The sequence below is a fragment of the Anabrus simplex genome, chromosome 1 (genome assembly GCF_040414725.1).
Source record: "Anabrus simplex isolate iqAnaSimp1 chromosome 1, ASM4041472v1, whole genome shotgun sequence".
NCBI classification, from domain to species: domain Eukaryota; kingdom Metazoa; phylum Arthropoda; class Insecta; order Orthoptera; family Tettigoniidae; genus Anabrus; species Anabrus simplex.
The window spans coordinates 565,274,629-565,284,415 of record NC_090265.1 but is presented as its reverse complement, the minus strand read 5'-3'; positions in this window follow the sequence as shown (position 1 = coordinate 565,284,415).

Genomic DNA, 9,787 nt, shown 5'->3' with positions numbered 1-9,787 from the left:
ACGACGTAAATCAACTTGAAACAAAAACACTTCAATTTGTTATTAATATACCTGATTTTAGGGAAATATTTGAAATAGAACTGAATAATTTACAGGTATATGTACTAATTTAAAATGAAATGTGGTTTTTGTATGTCACTCGCATGTCACATTATAGTATGGCTATGTTGCCAACCCTCAACACTGTAGAGAAGTGTTCTAATTAGCTCGAGACTCACATACTACGAAAAGTCACACAACCGCAATCGAAGAAGAAAGTCGTCATCATCAAAGAATAAAACTTTCATCTCTAAATATTAAGTGCGCATTAGGTTCTTTAAAAAACTGTGTACAGATTTGGATTCGTAGTTGATTCATTATGCAAAGTTGACATGTTCCTAAATTAAACTCGTTTCAATAACATATCTATTAATTATAATTAAATAATATGTCGTCTTCCTTATCGTTATATTTACCATTCGCCTTAACGTTCCAGATTTTTCAACAGGAATTACTTAATAGAAACAAATGTGCGTTATTTGAGTTTAAATATAAGATAATTACAGCTAATGCATATTTTTTTTAATTTTTACAAGTTGCTTCACGTCGCACCGACACACACAGGTCTTATGGCGACGATGGGAGAGGAAAGGGATAAGAGTGGAAAGGAAGCGTCCGTAGCCTTAATTAAGGTTAATTAAGCCCCAGTATTTGCCTGGTGTGAAAATGAGAAACCACTGAAAACCATCTTAAGGGCTTCCGACAGTGGGGTTCGAGCCCACTATCTCCCGAATACTGGAAACAGGCTCCACTTAATTTGACTGCAGTTATCGAGCTCGGCAATACATTACTTTATTTTACTATGGTTTATTTCGGTATTATTCTTCTTCTTCTGCTTCTTTATCTGTTTAACCTCCAGGGTTGGATTTTCCCTCGGACTCAGCGAGGGATCCCGCCTCTGCCGCCTCAACGGCAGTGTCCTGGAGTTTCAGACATCGGGTCGGGGGATACAACTGGAGAGGATGACCAGTACCTTGCCCAGGCGGCCTCACCTGGTATGCTGAACAGGGGCCTTGCGGGGAATGGGAAGATTGGAAGGGATAGACAAAGAAGAGGGAAGGAAGTGGCCGTGGCCTTAAGTTAGGTACCATCCCGGCATTTGCCTGAAGGAGAAGTAGGAAACCACGGAAAACCACTTCCAGGACGACTGAGGTGGGAATCGAACCCACCTCTACTCAGTTGATCTCCCGAGGCTGAGTGGACCCCGTTCCAACCCTCGTACCACTTTTCAAATTTCCTGACAGAGCCGGGAATCGAACCCGGGCCTCCGGGAGTGGCAGCTAATTACACTAACCACCACACCACAGAGGTGGACTTATTTCGGTATTATTGCTACATAATATTCAGCCTTGTCCATTTATTGTCCTATTCTCTATCCGTACCAATGTCTGAATCATTGATGGGCGTGACTTGGTAAATTTAGTTTTAAATTTCATGTAAAGTTTGTGATGGGCATTCGGGGGACGTGGCCGGCTATCGAAGTTTGAGTTTGATGATCATTGCCTCAGTATTTATTCCGATTTTTTTACAATTACATTTACGTCGTACCGTCATAGATAGCTCTTAAGGCAACGATGGGATAAGACAGGGCAAGGAGTGTTTACCCTCCAGGGTTGGTTTTCCCTCAGACTCGGCGAAGGATTCCACCTCTACCGCCTCAAGGACAGTGTCCTGGAACGTGAAACGTTGGATCGGGGATACAGCTGGGGAGGAGGACCAGTACCTCGTTCAGGTACCATCACCTGCTATGCAGAACAGGGGCCTTGTGGGGAAATGGGAAGACTGGAAGGGATAGGCAAGGAAGAAAGAATCGGCCATGGCCTTAAGTTACGTACCATCCCGACATTTACCTGGAGGAGAAGTGGGAAACCACGGAAAACCACTTGGAGGATGACTGAGGTAGCAATCGAACCACCCCTCAGTTTTATCGTGTTTTTTAGTATTTTCTTCACGTCGCACAGTCACAGATAGGTCTTATCGCGACGATGGAATAGGAGCGAGAATGAAGCGGCCGTGGCTAAGTGGACCGCGTTCCAACCCTCGTACCACTTTTAAAATTTCGTGGCAGAGCCGGGAATTGAACCCGGGCCTCGGGGGGTGGCAGCTAATCACACTAACCACTACACCACAGAAGCGGACATTCTGGGTATCTCAGTCATAAAATTGTCTGTTCTAAGTACTAATGCGATTCAAAAGGAAATATGACTTCCCAATGCAAACCCTCCATTTGAACAATAAGTAGGATGGAATGTGTTGAGAGGAACAGGAAAGGGCCATTATTACCAACAAGGGTTAGAAGGAGATGGCCGGCAATTATATTAGCTGGTAAACGGACAGCTAAAGTCCCTGGAACAATAATATTGCTCATTGTTTTAATACACACCATAAATGATACAAGGACAGGAGAGGTACCTTGTGGTAACATTGGTAACGTATGAGCAAATATATGAGTTGTGTGATTGATTCACCCATATAATATGAAGGATGACCATGATGGAAGAGCCAAAGCGAGCGTTAAGGCTGGATGACTAGAACTCGTAAAAATTTAGGGGAATAATTAGTGAGCACTTTCATCATTGCTGTGTTAATGAAATGAGAAGAGCACATTAAGTAAAAATGTAGACTGATTGCAGTTAGAATCATTAATTCGAAACAATCCGAAGCTCACTATAATATGTTACTAAAAGACAGGGTTGACTGAACTCTGTCGGATGGGAACATACGTAGTACAGTAGATTTCACGGGACTTAATCAATTCAGGAGGTCAATTCAAATCATGAAAATGTGGCGAATTTAATTAGGGTCAACGTTAAATAAGTGGTGTAGTGGTCAATGTGATTAGCTGCCACCCCTGGAGGTCTGTGTTCGATTCCTACGAAATTTGAAAAGCGGTAGGAGGGCTGGAACGGGGTCCACTCAGCCTCGGAAGGTCAAATGAGTCGAGGAAAATTCGACTCCCTCCTCAACCATTCTTGAAGTTGTTTTCCGTGGTTTCCCCACTTCTCCTCCAGGCAAATGCCGGGATGGTACCTAACTTAAGGCCACGGTCGCTTCTTTCCCTCTTTCTTGTCTATTTCTTTAGATCTTAATATTCCCCACAAGCCCCCTCTTCAGCATAGGAGGTGAGGCGAAGTACTGGTCCTCCTGCCCAGTTGTATCCCCGACCCAAAGTGTCTCGCTCCAGGACACTGCCCTTGAGATGGCAGAGGTGGAATCCCTCGCTGAGTCCGAGGGAGAAACCAACCATGGACGGTAAACAGATTAAGAAAGAATGAAAGAAGTTAAATAAAGGAATGATTTCGAAGAATTTTCATTTTGTGCAACTTAATCTGTTTTAAACAAACATATTGGGATTGTTTTTGGTAAAGATTCTTAAAAATAAATTTCGTTCATTGCTCTCCGTTATCTATATATATAAAATAACATGTCCTGACTGACTGACTGACTGACTGACTGACTGACTGACTGACTGATTCATCATCGCCGAGCCAAAACTAGGACATAAAGAAATGACATTTTGTGGATACATTCATACTAAGATGTAGGTGCTCACTAAGAGAGGATTTTTGAATATTCCGTCGCTAAGGGGGTGAAAAGGGGGTTGAAATTTTAAAATGAGTGTATCTATATCTCAAAACTTTAAAAGTTTACAGATGTAAAAATTGGTATTTAGGATCTTCTTTAAAAATAAGGAAACACGTATTTTTTTGTTTCCAGAAAATCCCAATAGGAGGGGTGAAAAACGGTGAAAAATGGGTTGAATGCCTTTAATCAGGATACCGGTACTTATATCTCAGAAACGGAAGATATTACAGACCTGAAAATTGGTACACTTGATCTCTTTTAAAAATAAAGAAACACGTATTTTTTTGTTTATGGAAAATCCAATTAATGGGAGGGGGAAAAGGGGGGTGAATTATTAAAATGAGTGTATCAATATCTCAAAACTTTGAAAGTTTACAGATGTAAAAATTGGTATTTAGAATTTTCATTATAAGTAAAGAAACACGTATTTTTTGTTTTCGGAAAATCCAAATAGGAGTGGTGAAAAGGGGTGAAAAATGGGTTGAATGCCTTTAATGGCGATACTTATATCTCAGAAACTGAAAATATTACAGAACTGAAAATTGGTGTTTGGGATCTCCTTTAAAAATAAAGAAATACGTGTTCTTTTGTTTTTGGAAAATCCAATTTAATGGGGGGTGTGAAAAGGGGGTGAATTTTGAAAATGAGTGTATCTATTTCTCAAAACTTATAAAGTTTATAGATGTAAAAATTAGTATTTAGAATCTCCTTTAAAAATAAAGAAACACGTATTTTTTGTTTTCGGTAAATCCCAATAGGAAGGGTGAAAATGGGTTGAATGCCTTTAATGAGGCTACTTATATTTCAGAACCTGAAGATATTACAGACCTAAAAATTGGTATTTGGGATCTACTTTAAAAATAAAGAAACAGGTACTTTTCGTTTTTGGAAAATCCAAATAATGGGGGTGAAAAGGGGGGTGAATTTTTAAAATGAGTGTGTCTACATCTTAAAACGTTAAAAGATTACAGATGTAAAAATTGGTATTTAGAATCTCCTTTAAAAATAAATAAACCTGTATTTCTTTTTTGTTTTTGGAAAATCCTAATAGGAGGAGTGAAAAGGTGTTGAATGCCTTTGATGAGGATACTTATATCTCAGAAACTGAAGATATTACAGACCTGAAAATAAGTATTTGGGATCTCCTTTAAAAATAAAGAAACATGTACTTTTTGTTTTTGGAAAATCCAAATAGTGGAGGGTTGAAAGGGGGGTGAATTTTTAAAATGAGTGTATCTCTATCTCAAAACTTTCCAAGTTTACAGATGTAAAAATTGGTACTTAGAATCTACTTTCAAAATAAAGAAACACGTATTTTTTTGTTTTCGGAAAATCCCAATAGGAGGGGGTGAAAAGGGGTGAAAAATAGTTTAATGCCTTTAATAAGGATCCTTATTTCTTAGAAACTGAAGATGTTACAGACCTGAAAATCGGTATTTGGGATCTCCTTTATAAATAAAGAAACATATATTTTTTTGTTTTTAGAAAATCCAAATAGTGGGGGGTGAAGGGGGGGTGTATTTTTAAAATGAGTGTATCTATTACTCAAAACTTCAAAAGTTTGCATATGTAAAAGTTGATATTTAAAATCTCCTTTAAAAATAAAAGAACACGTATTTCTTTGTTTTCTGAAAATCCCAATAGGAGGGGTGAAAAGTGTGAATAAGTGGTTGAATGTCTTTAATGAGGATACTTATATCTCAGAAACTGAAGATATTACAGACCAGATAGTTAGTATATGGAATCTCCTTTAAAAATACAGAAACATTTATTTTTTTGTTTTTGGAAATTCTAATTAATGGGGATTAAACGGGAGTGACAAATTATATCTACAGTATATTTCAGAAACGTAAAATGTTGCAGACGTAAAAATTGGTATTTGGAATCTCCTGTTAAAGTAAAGAAACAGGTATTCTCGGAAAATCCAATGAAGGTTGGGGGGGGGGGTGAAAAAATGAAATATTTATTGAATTAATTGTATGAAGATACATCTAATAAGAACTAAAGTTGTTACAGACGTGAAAATTGGTATTTAGATCTTCTTTAAAAATAAAAGGACGCGTTTGGGGGGGGGGGCGGAGAATCATTTTTGGGGGCGAGTGTAAAAAAGGAGTTGAATTCGTTTCATGAGGACACATATCTCAAAAACTGAAGATAATCGGTATTTAGAAGATCCTTTACTATTAAAGAAACAAGTGCTTTTTGCCGGAAAATTCACTTAAGGGGAGCGGGGAGTGTGAAAGTAAGTGAGAAAAGTGAATCATTTTTATGGGAATAGTTATATCTCAAAACTGAAGGTAACACACGTGAACATTGGTATTTGAAATCTCCTTTAAACATAAAGGAACATGTTTTCTTTTTTGGGGGGGGGGGTAAATCAACTTAACCGCGGTGGGGTGAAAACGGAGGTGAGACCAATTGATTTTACTGTTCCTAATCTACTTATAAGGAGCCTCCGTGGCTCAGGCGGCAGCGCGTTGGCTTCTCGCCGCTGGGTTTCGTGGTTCAAATCCCGGTCACTCCATGTGAGATTTGTGCTGGACAAAGCGATGGCGGGACAGGTTTTTCTCCGGGTACTCCGGTTTTCCCCGTCATCATTCATTCCAGCAACACTCTCCAATATCATTTCATTTCATTTGTCATTCATTTAATCATTCCCCCCATGGGGTGCGACAGGTTTCGGCAGGGCTTATTCATTCCATTCCTGACGCGGTTGAATGATTGGAAACAGGCTGTGGATTTTCAATGTACTTATTCTGATCATAAACCGATCATTTTTAATCTCTCCTGGGTTCGTTTTCAAGAGCCATCTTTTCCTTTGTAGAACCTTCTTAGATTACAGCAGATTCTTCTGGCTATAAACAAAATTTTAAACATATTTGAAATAAACGATAGATATATGATTGACCGTGCAATTGTTCAGCTCTGTAATAAAGTTAATAATGCACGGAAGTATGTCATTCGTATCGCCAGAAGTCCTGCGCACTTGCCTACGGGCGACAATGGTGCTGGTCATACCGTCATCAATGACAACGGCAGCAGATGAATTTACCGCCAAGTAGAGGTTCAGTACCGCCAAGGCACCCAAGACGACACCACGCCGGATCTCCTCAAGCATTTGATCCACATTAAAAATGCTTATAGGAAAAGATGGCAAAGATTTAGGGACCCAACTGACCGGGTGGAATACCTGGACCTATCCCGGGAAGTACGAAATCGATTGCTGGAGAAAAGATTGAAAATTGCGAGGAACGTTACCGTAATCTCTCAGAAAACGAGTCAGATCGCGAATATCGGCGGGTTATATATAAAACGATAAGCATTCAATTATAAATTTCAGTATAATACCGTAGCGAAGCACGGGTATCTTGCTAGTCATACAATATATTCATACAGAGTTCCGCACCGATTAGGGTGACAAATACTTTTGCTTTAGATGATACAGTTTATCCTTCAAATACTCAATTTGTCGATAAGATCCAAAACAAGTCATTTAAGTACCTTTAATTACTGTGACAACATTCTTTATTGTTGGACAGCTGTTATTCATTTAATATGCTATTTATTTCGGTTTATAACTACATAATATACAGCATTGTCCAATTATTGTTGACAGTGATTTGGTAAAGGTAATGCTGTTGACTTCTTCTTCTTTTTCTTCTAGTGGCTTTGCGTCACAGTGACACATAGAGGTCTTACGGAGACGAATGCTGATGATTACTGACACTGCCTTCGTGATGTCCAGGCCGTACTGTAACGAGCGCGGAAAGCAATCAGCTGATCGTTAGGGGGAAGTTTAGCACATGAGTTAGTAGAGTTTTATATTTTCGCAGTTTTATTGAAATTTTTAACGATGGCTGCGTGTTCATTCAGATATATGTGAGAATGAGTCGTCATCGACTGCATTATTAAGTGGAAAGTCGTTAATTAGTGAAGAAAACTTAGTGTGAGCGTGTATTTATGTGGAGCTATAGGTTAAGAAGATCGTTCTTCAGTGTTTTAATTATGTATTTTATTTGTGTAATGTTATATTTATAGTGTAAAATTAATTGAGTTAGTGCATTATGTGTTTTATTATTAACCACGAATTGTATATACTTGAATTAAGATGATCAGTGAGGGAAACCACCATGCCTAAGAGTTGCTGTGTGCCTGGCTGCAAAGCCAATTATAAACAAGGAGAGTACACTCCGGTATTAGTGTTTTCTTCTGATGAAGAACGAGTTAAGTTATGGAAGAAGGCTATTCCCAGGGAGAATTTAATAGTTAATCACAACACAGTTGTGTGTATCAAGCACTTTCCTGAAAATCACATCCTGAGAGAAATAAGAGTGTCCCGTCCAGATGGTGAGTTAATAATTTTTATTATGTCATAAACATGGGTAACATTAGGTAGGCCCTATATTTTTATGTAATCAGACCTACGGCTTATCTGAATTCGGTGTATTTGAAAATACAAGTCTTATTTATGAGTATCACCGAGCTCGATAGCTGCAGTCGCTTAACTGAGGCCAGTATCCAGTATTCGGGAGACAGTGGGTTCGAACCCCTCAGTCGGCAGCCCTGAAGATAGTTTTCCGTGGTTTCCCATTTTCACGCCAGGCAAATGCTGGGGCTCTACCTTAATTAAGGCCACGGCCGCTTCCTTCCCATTCCTAGATCTTTCCTGTCCCATCGTCACCGTAAGACCTATCTGTGTCGGTGCGACGAAAAGCAAATAGCAATATATATATAAGTATCAAACAGCAGTGTGATTTATGTAAATCTTGTCTTCTGACAGATTCAGATCTTATTTATGAATTACCTCCAGAAGTAAGGTATCTGTATTTCCTAAATCGAGGGGGCTTAAAGTATCCATCAGACATGTCAATAGAACTTGGAATTGAGGTATACAAAGTATTTTGTGTGTTAGTGTCAGATACATATAAGATGGTATTTCTAAATTCAGACGATCCTAAGTGTGTCACAAAATCTCTGGCTTTGGAGTCAATGCAGTTGGCAGATTCCCTAGTCATTTGTGACTGCGGAAAAAAATTGGAAGACCTGGCCGGACAGTCTATATATATTTGGGTGAATATATTTTAAAATAACTTCTCCAAAATTCACACCGACTTGTGTATTCAACAAAGTGCTTCAAAGAGAGCAGACCTACTCCATACTGGTGTAACTTCCTGTAAGAGGTCCAGGAAAGCTGCAGTGTTCATGGAGTGGAAACAATGAGGTACAGAAATAATTTATATTTGTAATAAATAGTAATGGTAATTGGCTGCATGTTTTCTGTCAGTGTGTATGATGTGAATGTTCCAGTTGACCAGAAAATGGATAAAATTGCAAGAATATATCTCAAAGTGTTAGGCTGTACTCACGCAAACGAACGCATATACGCGAGAAATAGAACGTTACGGAGAAGGATATGCATTGCATGTCAGAATTAACAAATAATTGAGGATAGGTTTTGATTTTATAAGGTGTTAACAGTTCTTTAAGTAATTTAAACGATTGTGTTATTCAAGCGGAGCGTATGCGTATCGCCTTCAAGTCCCCCCCAAAGCGTGACGTCATCAGAGGTACAGTACGGCCTGGACATTACGAAGGCAGTGCTACTGATTACGGCATTAGCATTGTCGTTTACTCGTATGAACGTACCGAGCAAGTGGCCACGTGTTTAGGGTCACGTAGCTCTCAGCTTACATTCGAGAGATAGTGGGTTCTAACCCTGCTGTTAGCAGTACTGAATATGGTTTTCCATGGTTTCCCATTTTCACATCAGGTACCTTAATTAAGGCCGCAGCCGATTCCTTCCCACGTCTATATCTTTCCTGTCCCATCGTCGCCATAAGGCCTATCTGTGTCGGTGCGACGCAAATAACTTGTAAAAAAAACTAAGTGATTGTGTTATGTTACACTACCTTTGGCGGATTATTAAGCTGATATTTTTTCAACTTTGTGTGAATTCCTGCTCGACTGTCAGGATACCAATAAGGGAACACTTTCACGTTATTTTCCGTACATTTTCCCCAGTTCCCATTATTATGTACCAATACATTACACTTCTTCGTAGTCCTTTATTACCTATTACTTGGAGTCGGCGAAGATAATAATAAAGCTCAGTTTTATGACCGGGTGCCCTTCCTGACACCAAACCTATGTGGAGGAATGTACT